The sequence below is a fragment of the Canis aureus genome, chromosome 7 (genome assembly GCF_053574225.1).
Source record: "Canis aureus isolate CA01 chromosome 7, VMU_Caureus_v.1.0, whole genome shotgun sequence".
NCBI lineage: Eukaryota > Metazoa > Chordata > Mammalia > Carnivora > Canidae > Canis > Canis aureus.
The window spans coordinates 22,171,619-22,193,467 of NC_135617.1; the positions used below are offsets into that span (position 1 = coordinate 22,171,619).

Consider the following 21,849-nt stretch of genomic DNA (forward strand, 5'->3'; position numbering starts at 1 on the left):
CCAAAGAAACTGGAGTGAAAGTAACATGCCTCTTAACTGAAATATTAAGAATTAGCTCTTCATTTAGATTTTATCTTTTCTTCTGCCGTGAGACTGATATCTTAAAGAAAAGCTGTGCCTGGGGAGAAGTGTTCTGGGGGAGAAGCTATTCCTGAGAACAACAACCTTTGTCACTATAAAATGATCATGTAATGTGGTGAGAAGTAAAATTTTATTGCTGTGAGTCAGTGATAGTTTGGGGTGACTTGTTTTCTTAGCATAACCTAGACTTTTGTGAATAATTTAAAAACTTGACCCAAAAGTGAGCAATAACAACGACAACAAAATAAGTGACACTTAGTTCAGGGCTGGCAAGTGGTCAGCAAATAAATTATTATCAGAGCCTAATGGATGGTGATCCATGTCATGCAATGGTGAAACATTCCTAACTTGGAAGTCAGATTTTGAATCCAGGGAGTGCATTACTTAGTGAAGAACCTGGAAACAGAATGGTACTAGCATGCCTTGGTTACTATTTGATTCATCTAGCAAGAAACTTTAAGAAGGAAATGAATTTTTAAAAGAATTTACCAGCTTGCCACAGAGAAAAGATGGTCTAGAAATACTGAGATCACAGTGTTGTTAGATGCAACTAGTTTTCATCACCAACTAGGGAAAGAAAAGCTGAGAAAGCCTTTGAGTGACAAAGGATAATTAAAATTCAGCTTCATAGCAAGGTGCAAATCAAAATTGTTGAAACTAAATTGGTTGTTAACACCCAGGAAATTCACATAGAAGAGGCTAGAGGGATGACTTTCCCAAATCCCAGCCTGGTAAATTCAAGTTCCCCATGATTAAGTATATAGTCAAGAACTGAAAACATTGTGGATGTGAATCCTATACATGATGCTAATTGAAAGAAAATAAATGAGAAGCTGAATATGTTTTTGAACTGAATGATCAAAATTGCCAGTGACCTGCCCTCAATGAGACTATGCCTGTTTGGGAATTAAAATAACCCTACTGCACATAATAATTAAGAAAGCTTAAGGAAAATATGTATGGCACAGCAAAGGAATCAATCACCAGAATGAAAAGAACCCATAAAATGGGAGAAAATATTTGTAAACCATATATTTGATAAGGGGCTAATCTCTAAAATATATGAGGAACTCATACAATAACAAAAGAACTAATAACCCAGTAAGGTTTGTTAGGACTTGAATAGACATTTCTCCGAAGATGACATACGAATAGTCAACAGGCATATGAAGAAATGCTCATTGTCACTAAGCATCGGGAAACTTCAAACTGGAACCACAGTAATTTAGTGCCTCAAGCTTATCAAGATAGCTATTAACAAAAAACCTAAACAAAAACAAACAAACAAACCTAAGACAAGTATGTGGAGAAATTGGAACCCTTTCACACCATTGGTGGGAATGCAAGTAGAGGAAAACAGTAGAGGCTCCTTAACAGATTAAAAATAGAGCTACCATATGATCCAGCAATCCAACTTCTGGGTATAAAGGAATTTAAATCAGGATCTCAAAGAGATATCTGCACTCCCATGTTCTTTGCCGCACTGTTTACAATAGCTAAGAAGTGGAAACAAATGTCCATCAACAGATGAATGGATAAGGAAAATGTGATATATACATACAAGGGAATACTATTCAGCCTATAAAAAGGGAAGTAGCTCTAAAATATGTGCTGACGTGCATTGACTTCAGGGACATTATGCTAAGTAAGTACGATAAGCCAGAGACAGAAAGACAAGTACTGAATCAGTTCACTTATATGAGATATCTAAAATAGTCAAATAAATAAAATCAAAGACTGGAATAATGGTTACCACAGCCTGGGGGAGTAGAGAGGGAAATCAGGAATTTTTAATAGAGAAAATGGTAAAAAGTTTCAGTTAAGTAAGATGAAACAGTACTATACATCTGCTGTGCAATATTGTACCAATAATTAATAATAATGTACTTAACTTTTGTACACTTAACTTTTGCTAAGGTGAAGGCTTTCATGTTAAGAGTTCTTGCCACAATAAAATAATATAATAATAATAATAATAATAATAATAATAATAAAAAGTGTTCTCTGTAATCTCTGTTGTCATTTCAGAAATAGTAGAGGAGGAAAAGGGAAAAGGAAGAAATTCCCAGAGAAAAGGGACAAGGACCATAGGAAAAAATGGTGTGGGTAGGTACTCCTAAGGAAGATGATGAAAGTTTATACAAGAATATTCCTCATCTACAAACGAGGGGAAATTACATCTATCTTGTGGAGTTTCAGCTTTGCTGCAGACCGGAGACTGATATATCCCTCCATTTTGTTTCATTTCTCAAAGAGAATTGTACTGTGGGGTGATCCATTCCTGCTCCAACAGTGTGTGCATGTTGGGATGATAGGACACAGGAAATATAATTTGTATTTAGTTTACAAGTTTCCAGTTTAAGAGGCACCTTAATTCACACTTGGTACAGGGACAGTGTGGCAGCTCTCAGAGATCTGAATTTTAAGATCATTGTTAAAATTGGATGAGTATTGGGTTTTCTCCCTCAATGGGAGTGGCAGATTAAATTACTACTGTTCACTCATATTTGGTACCCCTCCATATGGTAACTCCCCATAGGCAGATTATAAACTCTTATCCTCTGAAATTTAGGGATGGCCATATGACTTGCTTTGACCAATGAAATATGAATGGAAATAATACGTGTTACTTCCAAATGGAAGCTTTAACAGTGAGATTGTGGTTCAGAAACTCTTTTCCTTTGCTACAACAATAGATTCCAGAAAAAGTTTGCTCCATTAGCCTGGATCCCATCAGGAAGACAAGATGGAGAACAGCTCCAGCTAGCTCATGATGGACATGAAGCATAAGTGAGGAGTAAATCTTTATGGTTGTAAGCCAATCAGCTTGTTTTATATTTGTTGTCTCAACATGACCTAGCCTACCTATCCTGATTAATACATGTCTTATCTTTGCTCAATTTATTATATGATTTTTAAATTGACATAATATACATTTGTATATGAAATACATATGTATATGCATACACACACAAAATGGTTTTTCATAACAAATACTGGTTCTATTTTGTTGTCAAATTTTTTTACAGATATTGTATCCTAGAACAATGTTTTATTTTTATGTCACTCAGTCTCTCCATTTTTTCTATTTCATGTGTATGCATGCATGAGAGAAAGCAAAGTAGAATAGGCAAATTTTACCTCACTGTCCAAGTTTATATAAAAGTTACACATTACCCCTAAAATTTTGTAGTCATTTTAAAAAAAGACTTATTTATTTATTTTAGAGAGACAGAGAGAGAGAGAGAGTACAAGCAGGAGAGCCAGAGGGAGAGGGAGAGAGAATCCAAGCTGACTCTGCTAGGCGGGAAACCCAACCAAGGACTTGATTTCAGGATCCTGAGATCACAAACTCAGAGAAAATGAAGAGTTAGACACTTAACTGACTGCCAACCAGGCATCTCAAATTTTGTAGTCATTTAAAAAAGGCATTTGTCTTCAATTCTTCTGGGAGATAGCCTGGTGAAGAAACAGAATACTAACTTAGTTATTCAGTTATCAAACATCATTTATTAATTTTTTCTACCCCCACTGATATGAAAGGTTATCATTATAATATTCTGTATCTACACTTGAGTTCATTTCTAGATTTGGTGTTCTATTCCATTTATCTGTATTCCAGGTACACTACATCTTAATGACTGGAAATTTATATACATTTTTATATCTTGTAAAGTCAGACCTTCTCACCATGACTATCATTACTTTGGTTTTTCATTATTATATTGGCCAATCTTATCCATTCACTCTTAGAAATTAACTTAATAATTATTTTTGTCAAGTTCTTTCCAAAATTCATTAAGAGGATGACTTCTCACACTATTTATAAGTTAATTAAGAGAATTGACATCTTTAAATATTGAGATTTCTTGTCAAGGTAGATGGATGTCACTTAACTAACTCAAGTCATCTTCTATTTTCTTCCTTAGTAGAGTTGTCTTCTCTCAAGCCCATGGAAAGTTATAAATTGCTACTGTAATTGGGATAATTATCTGTTTTTTATTTTTAAAATTATATTTTAATAGTCACCTTACTAAGATTTTCTATATTTTAAAACTTTTTTCAACTAAATCCTTTTTCAATTAGGCAATTATTTATAAATATGGGTATTTTATATTAATTTCTAAAACTGATATATTATTTTCTAACTGCAAGACTAGAATTTCCTGAATAATGTTGAGATAGCAGATATCTTTGTTGTGTTATTTCATCAGTAATATTTCTTATATTTCAGTTTTAAAAATAACAGAAACTTTTGGTTTCTTAATAAAACTTGTTTTATGTTAAATAACTATAAAACCTTAGTATACATGGAATTTTTATCATACATGTGTATTAAAAGTCTCATCATTTGAAAGGATTATAAAATGATCATACTATCAACCAATACATTGATTATTTTTATTTCATTAAGATATATCTTAATAGCTTTAAATTTCAGAAATAAATCCAAGTGTCTATAGTGCATTATTTGTTTAATACCCTACTGGCTTCAATTTGCTATATTTTTTGGGATTTTTCTTAGCATATTAGCTCCATGAGAACTAAGATCCTCCACCGTATCTCTACCACAATTTTCTATAACTTGTAACATTAACTAAATTATTATTAATGAATAGATGCCTATATATCTGTAAATAATATTTCCCTTTTTAAAATTTGCTGTCACTGTCAAACTATCTCATTCTAGTGCAGGAGCTATGAATCTGAATATGGCAAGTTAAAATGACATAGATGATCCTTCTCCCCTTCTCTCTGCTATAAATATTTTTTTAAATGATAAATAAGACAAGATTGAAAAAAAATTTCATTAAAAACAAAAACAAGGGGAACCCTGGATGGCTCAGTGGTTTAGTGCCTGCCTTCAGCCCAGGGCGTGATCCTGGAGTCCCGGGATCGAGTTCCACCTCGGGCTCCCTGTGTGGAGCCTGCTTCTCCCTCTGCCTGTGTCTCTGCCTCTCTCTCTCTCTGTCATGAATAAATAAATAAAATCTTAAAAACAAAACAAAACAAACAAAAACAAAAACAAAGAACGAAGGAAGGAATGTCTCTGGTTCCATGAATAAGAAAAGCTAAAGTCAGTGTAATAAGCCTGAAAACAGCTTACCTGGCCAATCCAGGGCTTTTAATTATAGATAGATGCCCAAGAGACTGGAGGCTGGGTCCTACTGATCCACAGAATCAGAATATGTGGCCTCGGTCCAATCGGAAGAGAGACAGGAATCTAAAACCAATCCATTTGTATGAGCCAGGAGTGTTCAAGAGGTTCCCTTCTGTTCGGAAGCCAAGGAAAGGATGAGGAAGTTTGCCTGTGTCTACAGCCTTGGGTGAAATTTAAAAAAGTCAAAACTTCAGCTTCATCAAATTCATCTGCAAGGCCTAAATGTAGGACACTTTTGTAATTTGGCTGCAAGTAAATAAATTAAGATTTTAAGCTAGTGCAGGACCGTTAAACCCTCATGGAGTGGTACAAGCTCCACACTGCTCTGAAGCATCCTTTCACACCTCAGCGCCCACAGTAAAACTAAATCAACATCAAAGTAAAGATCTAAAGATCATGAGCTCACAGAGAAATGCTGCAAATTATATAAGAAACAAATTATAAGGTAGAATCAGCACATACCACCAACAGAATAGTTAGCACAGGGCAAACTTCAGATTACAGAAAAGCCAAAAGATACTAAAAACTAATTATGATAAGATTAAAAAAATAAAAGAAGAATTGAAACTATTATGAAAAACAGGACATTACTAAGAAAATATTTATAAAATAGCCATACACAATTTCTGCAAAATGGAAAGAATGGTTATTGACTCTAAAAGCTCAGTGCATTGGTTAAATACCAGAAAACTCATTTCTGAAGAGAAAAATTAGTGTATAAATTAACATATTTTAAGGTATATATAATCTATAAATATATTTTTCAGCTATATCCTTATGACTATATTTTCTCATTACATTTGATTTCTAGATACTCTGTGATTTTTCATTCACTTCATCTTTGATATATTAATTGATAAAAATAGTGCAATGTACCAAGTACTTAGATGATATGTAGAAAGTGCTTAACACATCGACTGTGCTTTGTTAACGTTTGCTGTCATTATTTACATGATTTACCTAATATAGTCCTTACAGCAATCTTATAAAATAGGAATTAATATTATTTCTTTTTACTTGAAGGAGAAAGATACCTGGAGGCTAAGTGACTTGCCCAGGTTCACACAGCTATTAAGAAATAAAATCAGGTTTTCATACAGACTCCTCATAGTGTAATGACCCTCTGAAGATGGTCACACTACCATAGGTCATTTTGTAATTACCAAGTAATTTATGTTTTGTTATCAGTTCCTACACTGAGGAAATATTTGAATTTTTTTTAAATCATATATATGATTTCTGATTATAGGTTATACATTCTTATATTCAACTATTTGATTCCTGAGGTCATTTTTCAGGAAAAGTTCATGAATAGTACGACAAATAATTTTTTTGTATATCTAACAACATATGTGCATGAGTTTGAGTTAAATGAATGCTAATTGGGCAGTAAATAGAATTATGGGAAATCAGTTTTTTATCCTAAGAAAGCAAGTTGTACCACCTGTCACTGACAGAGTTGTGTTTTATCCAAACCCACTTTGGTTCCTCCTGGGCATTGTTTTACAAGCTTTCTGGGAAGTTAACCATGGCTATTAGTGCAATGGGACATTAGGTGGAAGCAACAGAAGTCACATTTATGTTTGTCCCATAAAAACCTCACAAGCTTCTCCACTCTCTCTTTTCCCATATACTGACTGAAAGGAGAGGTATCTGAAAACTTGGAAAAGGGTGGAACCCCAAAGAGGAACCCAGATTTCTGAATGAGTACAAGGAAAGCCACTTGCTCAGAAATACTTGTTGAGTTTTATATAAGCAAGAAGTAATTTCACTGTGTTAAGCCACTGAGATATGGGGCGTTGAAATAGTATCTTGTATTATTCACCATAACCAATCTAAGACAGTTTTCTGGATCATAGTGTTTCACAGGTTTTATGCTAATGTTATTCTCTCCTTTATTGATAACCAGCTCTTAAAATCTGATGCTTGTTAAATATTCTCTTTGTCCTTGTAATTTATGTTACATGTAAGTATGAGTGTCTTTTCATTAGTTTTGCCCTGCACTCACTGAACTCCTTCCTTATGGATGCACGGGTTGTGGCTGGAAGAACAATGGCCCTCCGAAAATGTTCACATCTTAATTCCTGAAGCCCGTGAATATAAACCCTCTTATGGCAAAAGAGACTTTGAGCTGGAATTAAATTAAGAACCTTGAGATGGGGAGATCATTCTGGATTTCCCAAGGGGGTCCAAGCTAATCACAAAGGGCCTTAATAGCAGATTAATTTTCCCAGTTGTGGTCAGAAGAAATATCACAAGAGAGGCTGGGCCAAAGAGATGCATAGTTGGAGCATTGAAGGGGAAGGAAGAGACCATGAGCCAAGGAATGTGGTAGTTTCGACAATGGGAGAAGACAAGGAAGTAGATGCTCCCCTTGAGTCTCTAGAAAGAAATGCAACCCTGCTGACATTTTGATTCATCCCAGGGAGACCTATGTCAGACTAATATACTGAGCTGTAAGGTAATGAATTTTTGTTGTTTTTTACCCATAAAGTTTGTAGTATTTTGTCTTAGAAGAGATAGAAAATTAATACACAGGACTTTGGTCAGCTCAAAAAATTTATTGTATTATATTATTATATTATTTATTGTATTATTATTTTATTACTGCTTTTCTTCTGTAAATTCTATTTCTTCCTCCTAAAATTCAAATTATACATATATTGGATCATATAGATATATCCTTCATTACTTCTATTTCTCTAATTCCATTTCATGATTATTTGTCTTCATCCAAGTTCCAGTCTTCTAATGTAATAATTTTGTTTTACTGATATTGAAAATTCCCTCCTTAGAACAATTAAGATTTTTAGTTCAGCAATTATTGTTCTAAATTTCTAAAACTGTACCACCATATCAACATCTTTTGTGACTACAAAATTTTCTTGAGCATCATTTAGAATCTCTATTAGCTCTAAAAAATTATCTCTAATTTCCTGTAATAGTTGTGATATATTGGTGAACATATGTTCTGAATGCTCAAATGGTTTCCCTCTTTTTGAGCAGCTATATATTTTTAATATGCTTGGTTATTTTTTTCTGCTTGATCATCCTTATAGAAGTAGATATAATGATTATTTTTGGTATCTAAAATACATGAAAAAAATGAGAACAAATGTTTAAGATGCATTGGATTTTTCCTTGCCTAGATAGTAACTGACATTTCCTACATGATAAAGATGGAGTTGTAAGCAGCAGGTGGTGTCTGAAGGGGTTTGGAACTTCACCCTTGTTTAAAATCAGCTTATTCTTTTGTGTCTCTTAGCAGAGTAAAGCCAGTTGGACATGCAAGCTCTCTCCAGACACAATATGACAGGACTTAGCTGGGTCTATCCCTGCCACTCAATTCCTCGCTACCATTTTGATTTGCAGACTCTGAGGGGAGGGGATTTTAGATATGGAGAATAGCATTCTTTGCAATAAGAGGCAGGCAATGTATGGGAGAAGCAGAAGGGACCCTGAGTTTGACTGGTATCAAGGTTTTATATCACCACTTTATACCACAAAGGACTATTTAAAGAGCCATGAATTTTCCTTTGGGTTTTCAGAGCTATGAGCATAATAATCATTGTTGGTTAAAGAGGAAATAATACCAGTTAGCAGAAATGGCATTTTATGGAATATTTATTTTTCATAATCCAATTATATTATTTGAGACCTGGATATTGCTGGATAGAAAAATAATCACATTTAATGAACAGTACTGTGATAAATGCTTTTACAAATATGATCTTATTCATTCTTGTTTAATTGTTTAAAAAAACCTATTGAATAAACTTTGTAATCTGTGTATTACAGAAGAGAAGATAACTGCAACTCAGAGGATTGTTGTCCAAGAAAAGATAGGTATAAATATTGAGCAGAACCAGGATCAGAATTTAAACAGAGATTGGCCCACTCTAGATTCAGTTCTGAAATTGAAGTGCAAATGTATTTAGTGGTAAACAATTCCAGGATGACATGTGAGGTCTGTGTCTAAAGGAAATTTTATGTCTTAACTCAGACATCAGTGGTATAAATGAGATCAGTGGTACTGGCTGTTCTAGAACTCCATCAGAGCATAGTCTGAGGTTACCTATATCACAGAAGTAATGTAATTGATCAAGCATCTTTTGCACTTTTTAATATAAATTACATTTCTGTGATTTTTCACAATGTAATTGCTCTGTGTGTAGTTCTTTTTCATGCTAAATTTCACATTTCCTTGATGTGGTCAGTTCCTATGAATTCAAATCAGTGGAATTCAAACAGGATTACATTTCTTTCATCTAAATAATTTATCTTAAAAAAATGGATGTGAAGAGAGTGGCTTAGAAATAGAAAGCATTAGATACACAGAATCTGCTCTTGGCTTCTAGGAGTATGAAGGAAATTGCACAATAAATCAATTTTTATGGATGCTATTGACTTGCAACATTTGCTGCTTTTAAAAATTAATAGCTGAAATAATGAACATTCAAAAAACTCTCTCCACCGTCAGTTTGATTAATTTCTTGATATGAAGTACAGATGACAGATGCAATATTTTAAACTAGATTTTCCTGCAGTCCCATCAGAGAAAATCCAGATAGAAACCACGATTGCCAATATGTTCTTTTAATTTTTTTCAGTTAATTTGTGCAAAAGATCCTGTTGTAGAGAATGCTCTATCCAATAAAATGAAAGTTTAATTATTTGTATAAATATTATTGTAAATGCACAATAGTGCCTCCATAGTCCAAGTGTCATAATTTTATATTAATATTGCATTACAGTAAAACTGGTAATAAAGTGCTTCTCTGAAGAAATTGTGCATGGATTTTTAACATGGTGTTCAGCCAGTAGATGAGTTTATTAAAGTTACTGAATTATGTAGTGGGGAAAATGGAGTTACTAAAACCCTACCCATGGAAACTGCAACAAAATGGAGACAATGAAATGGTTATAAGAAATTAGAAGTCAAACTTTGTGATTTTTTGCACCAATTTTAAAAACATGAATAGCTTCAGCTTTCTATGAACTATACACATCCATCTAAATTAGTTTCCAGTAAATTCATGCAAGCCCATGAAAACAAGAGATAATGTAATGCAGAAAAATGCATACTAGAACAGCAGACCCAATTATGACTGTGGAAATAAAAATCCTCCCAGAGCATTTCTTGAGTATCTTAGAGTCTCATAGGCAGAGGGAAGAGACAAAGAAGGATATAGTTCTCATTTGGATCTTATCAAAAGGGTACTTATTTATCTCCTATTATATAAACTTGAATGGCTCACATACTACTTCTTAACCCTCTGAACTTACCCTGAAGTTGTTATTTTATATTGGGAAACATTCTTAGATCATCTAGATGAATATGTATTTTATTAAAGGTAGGTCAGCACATCATTTGGTCCATGTGAGTATAAAACAGTGCTTGAGAACATGGCTTTGGAGTCAGTCTAGCCTCCAATTTGCTTTGCAACTCTGCCATTTGCTATGTGAGTCTACACAAGTTAACTAACCTCTATGAGCTTCTCCCATTCTTAGAGAGCTAAAATAAATAAATAAGGTATTCCCTGCAGTATTAAGATAATAAGGTATTACTATGGTAAACAGTTTGTAATGATGTTTCAAAGGTCTCCAAGGTCACTTCAGGTTTGGTGAGTTGCTAGAAGTACTCACAGAACTCAGAAAAACTCTTGGACTCATGGTTATGGTTTATTACAGAGAAAGGATACAGTTAAAAAATCAACAGAGAAAAAAGGTGCATAGTTTGGAGTCCAGGAGAAACCAGGCTTGAGCTTCCAGTTGCTACCTCCCAGTGGGGTCACATGGACAGCTCTTAATCCTGCCAACAATAATGTGTGATGTGTTTCAATTATTATCAATGAGGAAAGATTGCCTAAACCTTGCATCCGTAGGTTTTTTTTTTTTTTTTTTTCAGTTTAGTTATGCAGACACAGAGCACCCACATCACTGACCTTGGCTACTCAGGCTCTAGCCCCCTGGAGGTCAAAATCATACAGCATGGCCGAAGATCCTAGGTAAGCAGAAAGAGACGTTCACCATAAGTCACATCATAAGTATAAATGACCTCACAAGGCTGAAGACCCTAGGCATATAAATATACTCTTCACAGGCAGGATATTCCAAGGACTTAGAGATTTCTCCCAGAAGCTGGTTTGTGAAATAAGAATGGTAGCCACAAAACAGAGGCCATCCCAAGACATCTGGAATCAGACGAAACATGAAGGGGCACTTCCTTCCCCCTGATTCCTTCTGATGAAAATGTGATAGATGTAAAGGAATGAAACCCTTCTCAAACTTCTTAGAACCTGGCCCAGAGCTAAGCTTTCAGAAATAATCAGAATTGAGTAAGGATCAGCATCAGGTTTGAGTGGGATTCTCTTGCTTGAAAACTGACCCCATTACAGTGGTCATGGCTCCAGATATAATGTGGGGCATCTAATACTGTGCTTCTTTAAGGCAAGTAGTGGAGGCAGCAATTTGAGATGGTTTGGTGAATCATGTGCTTAAGAGAGAATCAGTACTTGATAAAGAAGTTGTTAAAACTCAGATTCCCTTTCTCTTCTGTCTTCCTCTTTCTTCCCTTTCTTTTTTAAATTGGCCCAAGAAACTTCCATACTTATTTGCAGTAGGCAGGATAATGGGCACACAAAGATAGCAGATTCTAATTGTGAAGCCTGTGGCTATTACCTTATTTGAAAGAAAAGATATTTACAGATATGATTAAGACTCTTTGGATAAGTAGTGTTACACAGGATTGTGTCCCATCAAAATTCATATGTTGAAGTGCTAATCCTGGTATCTCAGAATATAACTTCATTTGGAAATAGGATTTTTGCACATGCTATTAGTTAAAATGAGGTCATATTGGAGTAGGGTAAGCCCCTAATCTAATAGGACTGGTGTCCTTATAAAAGGGGAAGGTTTGAGACAGACACACACGTACAAAAGGGGAACATCATGAGAAGATGAAGGCAGAGATCAAGGTGATGAGACTACAAGCCAACGAACGCCAAGGATTGCCATCAAACCTCCAGAAGCTGGGGAGACAGGCATGAGATAGATTCTCCTACACAGCCTTCAGAATGAACAAACTCTGTTGAACCTTGATCTCAGAGTTTTAACCACTAGGACTGAAAGACAATAAATTTTTGTTTAAATCACCCACATTATGGTATTTAGTTATTACTGCAGCCTTAGGAAATTAATACAGAGAGATTTTCCTGGATTATCCAGGTGGACACTTACTGCAATCATATGTGTTTTTATAAGACAGGCATAGGGAGACTTCACACAGACACAGAACATGACAAAGCATATACAGAGGAAGAGGAGGCAATGTGACTATAGAGACAGAGACTAGAATGATGTGGTCACAAGTCAAGGAACGCAGGCAGCAATCTACAGCTGGAAAAGGCAAGAAAGATATTCTCCCTAGAGCCTTTGGAAGAACAGCTCTGTCAACATCTTGATTTTGCCCAGGGATACCCATTTTAGACTTCCAGACTCCAGGACTGTTAGACAATAAATTTCTTTTGTCTTAACCCATCAAGTTTGTGGCGATTTGTTACATTAGTCATAGGAAACAAATACATTATATATTCAGCTAACATAATATCTATGAATACCTGTCATATTTTTAAGAATAGAACATTTGACTGTAGCTGTGGCGAAGGACATTCCACAGTGCTGTAATAGTGGATGGTCAATGTTTCATCTATATGTCAAGTTTATACTTTCATATTTAAGACAATTTATAAAATATAGAAATTAAATTACAGCAGCTATGAGGTTTATGATTTTAAGGATATTTTATCCTGATACTAGTGTAAAGTATTTTGAATGAACTTAGTGTATTTGGTTACTATAAAGATGTAAGCTTTTAGACACAAAATAATGATCACTGAAAAACAGCATGGGTTCATTAATCAAAAGTTATATCAGATCAAATGTATTTATTTTCTTTGCCAACATTAGTAGACAATAAATTCTCAGACATATGATGGGTCTGGTATGACTAGATGAAGATCTTTGAGCAAAGGTAGCAAAAGACAGGTTGGATGTAAAATGGTTACATGGTAAATCCATCTGTCATCGATCCATGTAACTATCTTTCTATCAATTGATTTATTTATTGATGTCACAACAAAAGGAGGTTTCAGGTAACATGGGCAGACATTTATGAGGCACTTTCTATGGGCTAGCCACTGGTCTGAATCCTTCTGCTTTTACACATTATTTGTTCTCTTCACCTTGGCCAACATTTTCCTGCTGTCACTCTCACTCTTTCTCCTTCCCCTCTCTCTTTTCTACTTTCTTTGTCATGCAGTATTTCTGCCCATTTCTTAGGCAGATTTAAAGATAATTAACTCCAGGGACACCTGGGTGGCTCAGTCAGTTAAGCATCTGACTCTTGATTTCGGCTCAGGTCATGATCTCAGGGTTGTGGGAAGGGCCTACCTTGGACTCTGCACTGGGCAAGAAGCCTGTGTGAGATTCTCTCTCCTTCTCCCTCTGCCCCTCCTCCCAAATCTTGCATGCTCTGTCTCTCTCTCTCTCAAAAAAAAAAAAAAAAAAAAAAGATAAAATTTAAAAACAAGATAATTGAGTCCAATTCTGTGCTGTTTTAATATAATAGCTACTGAGCACTTGAAATGTGGCTAGTTCAAAGTGAGATTGCCTTAAATACAAAGTACATAACTAAATTTTAAAGACTTTGTATTAACGATGCGAAATAGCTCATAAACAATTTCTTACGTGGGCTACATTTTGAGATAATAGTATTTTTGATATTATTCCATAGAATAAAATACATTCCTAAGATAATTTGACCCAATTAATGTGGCCACTATAAATTTTAAGTGATAAGTGTAGCTCACTTGTGGCTTGCTCTAGGTGAAGGGTAAGGACCTTGCCTTTGTATCATTAGCAAAAAAATTGTGTTAACAATTTTTGCTAAACATTCCTGGAGTAGGTAGGAAGGTAATCTACCTCAGGAAAATTTTTGTGCCACTACTTTAGAGCCAAAAATGAGTGCAGGCAATTGTAGTTTGAAATGACAATTATTTTTTTCTGTAACCAATGACAAAAGCTACTTAATCAGTTCATTAAACTTGTTGGACACTATTGTATGATCGTTGAAAGCAGGCATCCTCCTCCACAGTATGTCCTTCCAAAAGTGTTCTTTGGAATTGCTCTTTCCCACCTCTGATGAAATCTCAAGCAGTTCCCAAAGGTTTCTGGTCTCTTTCAGAAAGAATAACAATCTAATTTCAAAAATTTAAAAATCTCATCAAATCTAACATTACAGTTTAATCTATTATACAATTCAAATTATCTTTCCCCAGCTGGGGCCTGCCTCAGCTGTGCATCCTGCAAAGAGCAAGAAAAGCACACTTGGTGTCTGAATTCTTCAACTCTCCCCTCCCCACTGCTGCTTTTGTCCCTTCCAAAGCTGCAGAGAAGAGGGAAGTGCCAGGGAGAAAAACTCTCAAATACCACCTGACTTGTATAGTTAGCACATGGCTTCAGGGCTCTGTGGGCAGCAGATAAGTAACTGGTTTTTCTCTCTGGGCCTTTGTTCAATGCCTCTGAGATCATTCTGGTGTAGACCTCTAAACATAGCCCTTGTGAGGCAGGAGACATAGCATCTCGTTGACCACTATCTCTAAAGCCTGTGTGCTTCCAGCAGACAGCCCAGTGCTGGGTCTGTTCACCTCTTCATCCCTTTTTGGTATGATTCCCTATCAAGATGGCTGCAGGCTGCTTCCCTTTGGTGGAGTGCACATTTGTTTCCGGGAAACTTGACACATTTCTCTCTCCTCTCTCCCAGCTTCTTTCCTCTGTCACCATGTAGTCTGCCCTAGGTTTTAGGGAGTTACCAGTGTCTCTAGGTGTCCAGATTCCAGGGAACATAAAGCAAATGTTCCAAATGACTTGTTTCACACAGCCCTTATTTTGGCTTGAGATGGTGGTGTACATTGCCTTAACCTCCATCATGAGTAGCTGGAAAGAAGAAATGCCATAGTACTATAACAACTCTTTCCAAGATAATTTAGACTCTGTATTAGGATAGTTTAGGAAATGATAAAAAATGGAACACCAAATTTTAGGATCTTAAGAAAGAAGTTTATCTAGCTTTCCCATATTAGTCCTGGGTGGGACTTTAGAAAGTGGCTGGCTCTCTTCAGGTGATCATTCAGGGACTCTTTCCATCTTCAGCCACATGAGTTCCTAAGGCCTCGTCATCATCTGTATCCATATTGAGAAAGGAAGAGTACGTACACATCTGTCTCTAGAAAGCCCTAGCCTAGAAGTATCACACACCTCTTCTGTTCCCATTCCATTGGTCATACCAGCTTGCATGAGAGCCTGAGAAACACACTGCAGCCACATGCCCACCTATTGCTCTCTCTATGGTAGGAAAGAACAGATTTCACTTTACTGTTGATGATATTTGCAACAATCTCAAGGAACACTAAGCTCCCCATGAGTCTTTTGCCTTTTCCTTCCTTACATACCCTGGGAGAGAAACAGCCATTAAAATTGGGAGAAATCATTTCATAGCACCATACAGCATGTCAGGAAGAGTGGCTGTGTCTATCATGTTGGGAAATAGAGATACTTGTACCCATATTGTTGTTTTTCTCAGCATTTTGAGTCTCAGTAGAAACAGAGACAAAGTGTATCTCTATAACTTTCTATTACTCAATCATTTAATAAGTACCCATTCTATGCCATAAACTTTATATCTGTCATCTCATTTATTCTTACAACAATTCTTTGACATAAGAATGAGGCTCAGAGAGGTTATTTGAGTTATTTTAAGCAATTAAAACAAAGAATACAAAGAGAAGTTGAAATTGAAAGTCAATTTTTCAGGCTCTTATGATAAACTACCTTTTGACTACCCCCCCTCAATATTGACATTTTATGATAATTACCTTTCTCTTTTTTAGCTAATTTTTCTTTTAAATTTTGACATCAATTATATAAATAAAAGAAATGCATATTCTTATATATGTATATATGTATATAGCTACAGTATTTATTTCCTATGTATATACGCAGTACCTATGCATATGTATACTGATTACCTTTGAAGGGATATAGGAACAATCACTGTGAAAAGTAAACCTTTTTTTCAAAAGGGAAAATTCTTTCTTCAAATTATTTACTATCCACGGAATATATCTTAAAATTTATTATTGAAAGAGAAACATGCAAAATGGAAAACATTATTCTGAACATAATAATTTGCCAATCAAAATAAAGCCAATTGCATCTGTATTAAAAAACAAAAAGCTTGACTATAATTTCTAATATATTCAAGCATTTACAAAGTCTTTAGGGATAAAGTATTGTAGTATGATTTTTGACTTTCAGTGACATATTAGTCAGGGTTCAATTACAAACTAACTGGATGTGTTAGGGGAACAGGTTCTATACTAAGCTTCAAGAAACAACTCCCAGAACAATCATAGAGGGCCTGCCAGAGAACTGTTGCCTCTGCCATGATTCTCACATGGATGGGTTCATAAAGGCCACCATAGCTGCTGCTTCCAAGACAACACCCCTCTGTGTGCTCAGAGCCAGGCAAGTGATCGCCATAGTCTCCACCACTTGACACCCATGGATTTAGAGGATGGGCATTTCAGACCTCTGCTGTGGCTGGTACCAAAAACCTCCACAGAAACACTTGTCAGCAGAAATAGCAGAAGCAACAGAAGTGTGGCCTCTGCCTCTTGACACTGATACCTCCCTTTCACGTGTCACCATGGCTCCTCTGTTGAGTGAAAGCTCGATTGTGTTCAGAAGCTAAGCTGTAAAGGAGTCTTACTTTAGCCTTTGGCCTGCACAAAATTATGCTGCAAAGAGTGGGAATGAAGCTGGGGAGTGAATCTACTGCACCCACCACAGGAGGGAGGGCACGGAGGTTTGAATATCTTTTTCACATGCAAAAAGGACAAATTAACGTTAGGTGATTTGCAAGCAGGCATTGGTTTTCTGATTGTGTGTTTTAAATGTGCAGTCACTCTTCAGATGAAAATATTACTCCTATTTGGAAAAGTCTTGACATGACAAATAAGCAGCTATCCGCTGACTTCAATTATAGCTGTTTTTACAAGGACCCTCGAATGGGTCATGCTACGACTCATTATTTTTTCCATTTCAAACAAAATAATTAATTGTTCTCATTTGGAAATAGTTTTGTCTGGATGAAGAATATAATTTTATTCAGGAAGTCTATTTCCCTTCACTTAACTATGTGTCAGGCACTAAGATATCTCTTAACCCTTACAACAACTTTTAAAGGTAGGAAATATTAGTCTTGTTTATAGGTAAGAAATTGAATCTCAGAAAGGTTAAGTAATTTGTCTAGAGTCATACCACCAGGAAAAAAGTCCAAGTTAGGTTGTGACCCCAGTTCACCTGACTCATCCTTAATATTAGGAGATTGCCACACAGTTGGTGGTATCCTGTGTGTTTAAGAACAACTCACACATTTTCTTTATGCCTGTGTACTTTGCCAGGTTTCCACATAAGCAGTTGCATGCCATCTTCATGGTGTGACATCTCAGCTGCATCTTCAACCTACTGAGAAAGAAAGTCAGTAGCTTTAACTGTCCATTAAGGAGACAGTTAGAGAAGGTGGTAAGAGTGAAGCCGCTCAGAGAGAGAGTACACCTAATGGCAGTGTAAGCAGATAGAGAGCCCGGATCTAGGAAAACCAAAGCTGCCTATATAAGAAGTGGAAGAGGAGTGAAGGAAGAGTGGAAAAAGAGAACATAATTACATAATTCCCATGGAGCTGCTAAGTTGACATCAAAAAAAAAAAAAAAAAAAAAAAATTCTGCCACCATGGCCAGAAAAGGAAAAATAAAATGAAGCAAGAAGGAAGAGCCACTATGCAGAAGATAAGAACTACCATTCACACCTAAGTAGATGCATAAGGCAGTCATACAGGTCATTTTGGTTATGGTGAACTTGTCAAAGAGTAAAGAAAGTCAAAAGTGGGAAAGATGATTGAATTATGAGTTTGAATGCTTACAGACCAATGATAAAAAAATAACAAAAACCTATAATCACGTCTCGAGTTGCACATATAATTATAATGTTAACAAAAATATATATTTATGTATATTCATGGGGAAATCACTTTGTATTAAGATAAAGTAAATGGCTGTATCCTAAAAAAAGTATAATTCAGTTAAGTTTTAAGCTGCTTAATAGAATTCAGAGTAAAAGTAACATCACCAAACACAGAAATTTTAAGGCATCTAAAAAAATATTTTATTTATTTATTTATTTATTTATTTATTTATTTATTTATTTATGAGAGAGCACAAACAGGGGGAACAGCAGAGGGAGAGGGAGAAGCTGGTTCCCTGCTCAGCAGGGAGCCCGATGTTGGGCTGGATCCCAAGATCCTGGAATCATGACTGGAACTGAAGGCAGACATTTAACCAACTGAGCCACAAAGGTGTCCCATTAAAGCATCTTATAATTATGATATAAAAATTTACAGTTTTGGTGAAATTATGGGTATATTATTTCCACATTGATATCTTGGCTTTGGGACAACTATGGATAATGTAAACAAGGAGAACTCTTTACTCAATATGGTCAATACATTTGAATTAATATCTAGTGATTTTTTTTCCTGGTTAGCTCATTCACTTATTCAAAGAATCTTTATCGAGCATATTCTTATGTGACTTGCCTTTGAAAAAAGGATCTCCAGGAACTCTTAATTTTGGAATATGCTATCTATATGTAATAAAAAACCAGAAGTGAATATTATACTATTGTGACGCTATGAACTTTTCTATTCATAGGGGAAAAATATACCTCTTCACATTCACCAATTCAAATGCTCTCTCCACGTAGAGGGATTCCTGTGCCTGTATATTTTGTTCTATTACTACACTAAGCCAGTCCACTTGCATTTAAAACTCAAGGCTATCTTCATTTATATATTCACTTATAGGTAGTATGACATAGCTATTGGAGTTTAACTCTCGACCTAGAACACTGTGAATTAGTTTTTAAGAATTGAAGGGCTATTCATTTTTATCATGAACCAATAAATCATTCAGAAGTTATTTTATGGCACTGATAGTTCAGATATTTTTCAGAAAAGTTTAAAACATCTTTCCATTTAAAATAATTTTGCATTTTAAGTAATTTATAATCACAAGAAATAATCATTTTTCAAATTTATTTCAAAGTTAGCATCACCTCAGGTAGCAAAACAATAAAATTTATTTCTAATGACATCTTTTTTATTAGGTGCCTTTGTTTACAAACTATTTGATAACTTCAATCTCCTAATTTAAGAGGAAAATAGTGAGTCCAAATAGCTATACATCTATGCAGGAGTTTCTGGTTATGAACTGAAAACTAACCAAGACATAAACTAAAAAATTATGGATAGTGAATCTATCTGCAGGGTGTTATTACTGCATCCCTAAAGGTCTCATCTGTATGAATGCAAACATCTTCCTGAACCATAATGAGACTCAGTGTAAATCTCTTCAGGGTCATGTTTAACAGTCTATGCCTATGGAAATCATAAGATTATCTGCAACACTGCTCAGTTTCTTTCTGTTTCTAGCTGAATTAATTCTGCTCCATTGCACAGTTGAGCATCTGAGTGATTTCTAAAACAATAAATAACAGGCTCTGATAGGCTGACTTTAACTTTCTTGAAACTTCAAAAAATAGTGTATATTAATCATAAGGGTAAAAATTCACTAGATATTTATTGAAATAAAAAAATACAGCTTAACATCTTTACAAATCCTACTGTCTATCCTGCTGACTCAGGGACTGGGCTAGCGACATTCAATAAATATGAAAACAAAAAGCTACCTATCTACAAAGCTTTACTGGGCTTTTGCTCTTAGATATTATAATGCTAATAAATGAGAATGTGGAAACTATGCTTATACCAATAACGAGGTAGTGAAAGGAAGTAAATCAAAGAGGAAAGAGCTATACTTTCTTCTGGACATAAAATACAAACAGTTTGTGAAGACAGAGAAATATTGAAACAAGAAAGCTCTAAGTCTACTTCTCCTTACTACAAGAAACATATTCAGGAAGTTACTAGTGGTAGCATGTAGAGGGAACCAAACATTTCTCATTAAAGTGATTGAGGAGGGACACCTGGGTAGCTCAGTAGGTTAAGCATCTGCCTTCAGCTCAGATTACGATCTTGAGATTTTGGGATTGAACCCTGCCTTGGGCTCCCTGCTCAGTGGGGATCTACTTGAGATTCTCTTCCTCCTCCTCTTCCTCTCCCATTTCTCCTCCCTCCTCTCATGCATGCATGCTCTCAAATAAATAAAACATTTTTTAAAAAGTGATTAAATGAAAGAACATGCATCAGGAAAAATATATACACACATATGCATACATATTTGTGTGTGTGTGTGTGTGTGTGTGTGTGTATATATTTTTTTCCACACAGAGGGACTATATCAGTTTTAATAGATAAATGTAATTCCATGCTGTACCAGTTTTTAAATGAGTAAAACTATCAATGGGACCACCATAGAAAAAGAAATATATGTTAAAATTAGCTTTACAGTCACTGATAAATTACTTAAATAAAAATTACAAATAACAAACATAACTTTCATGACAAGTGAGAAGAATTTTATTTGTATTTCATGTCATCTAATTAGATATATTATTCATGAAAGACTCCAGATGGACAGAAGTGAAGACTGAAGTAATTTACACAAAAACAAGTCACATTTCATGAGGTAGCACATTCTCACGGCCAGGACTCAGGTTAAAATCCTGCTTCTTCATGCAATGTATACTTTACTAATATCTGTTTCCTCACCATCAGACTCAAAACTTTACTATCAATTTTATCCCAGCAGATGACTTAAGGTTAAACAGATGAAATGTTCCCTAAATAACACTAAGAGGTTAAATCTACAGTAAAATAATTCCTGTATAAACTCACAGCTACAAATTAGTAAAAACAAGTAGTTTTATCTATGGATTTATTATTTACTTTTAACATAAGGTGGAAGCTCTTACAGAAAACTATTTCAAAATGTTTTAACTATCCATTGATTACTTATCCATTTTTTCCCTCCAACCTAATATTTCTGGGCATGCTCAATTTACAGAGAAAATGGTAGTGATTAATGACCTTGATTTGAAGGTCAGAACAATATAGAGGAAGAGGGCTGGACTTTCATATTCGCACTCCAACATCATTTGTATTATTACAAGCAAGTTTTAAATCTGTCAGTTAGTCTTCTTCTCTGCAAAATAGGAGACAGTAGCTAGTTCATAGAGTTGCTCCGCAGGATACAGTCTAAGTACTCAAAAAGCCCTGGCTGCATCAGAGAGAGTCACTGAATTTGAAGATAAGCCAACATAGTTAAGGTATTAGCCACTGTAAGTGAATGTAGTCAGAGGTTTGAGTTTTCTGTCCTAAGGAGTAATATGTTAATAATATGTGGGCAACTTGGAAAACATCTCTCCTGGTCCATCCCCCCTTCTCTATTGAAACTGTGATAAATTTTTAATTTAAAAAGTTTATGATAAATATAGTAAACACAAATCAAAATGTAACTCCATGTTAACTA

At 35.2% G+C, this 21,849-nt stretch overlaps 1 long non-coding RNA gene across 5 annotated transcripts; it reads right to left on the bottom strand.

Annotated features, from left to right (window-relative positions):
• Positions 1 to 2,047: 2,047 nt before the first annotated feature.
• On the bottom strand, positions 2,048 to 17,833 carry LOC144316783 (uncharacterized). 5 transcript variants are annotated; one of them, XR_013382637.1, is made up of 4 exons: positions 17,736 to 17,833; positions 11,188 to 11,246; positions 5,189 to 5,354; positions 2,048 to 3,540 (listed from the first exon to the last, which is right to left on the bottom strand). It is a non-coding gene; the product is annotated as an uncharacterized LOC144316783 (long non-coding RNA). The 5 variants fall into 5 exon arrangements; XR_013382638.1 differs by having other exon boundaries at positions 5,189 to 5,403; XR_013382639.1 differs by lacking the exon at positions 17,736 to 17,833 and adding an exon at positions 16,758 to 16,961.
• Positions 17,834 to 21,849: the final 4,016 nt, after the last annotated feature.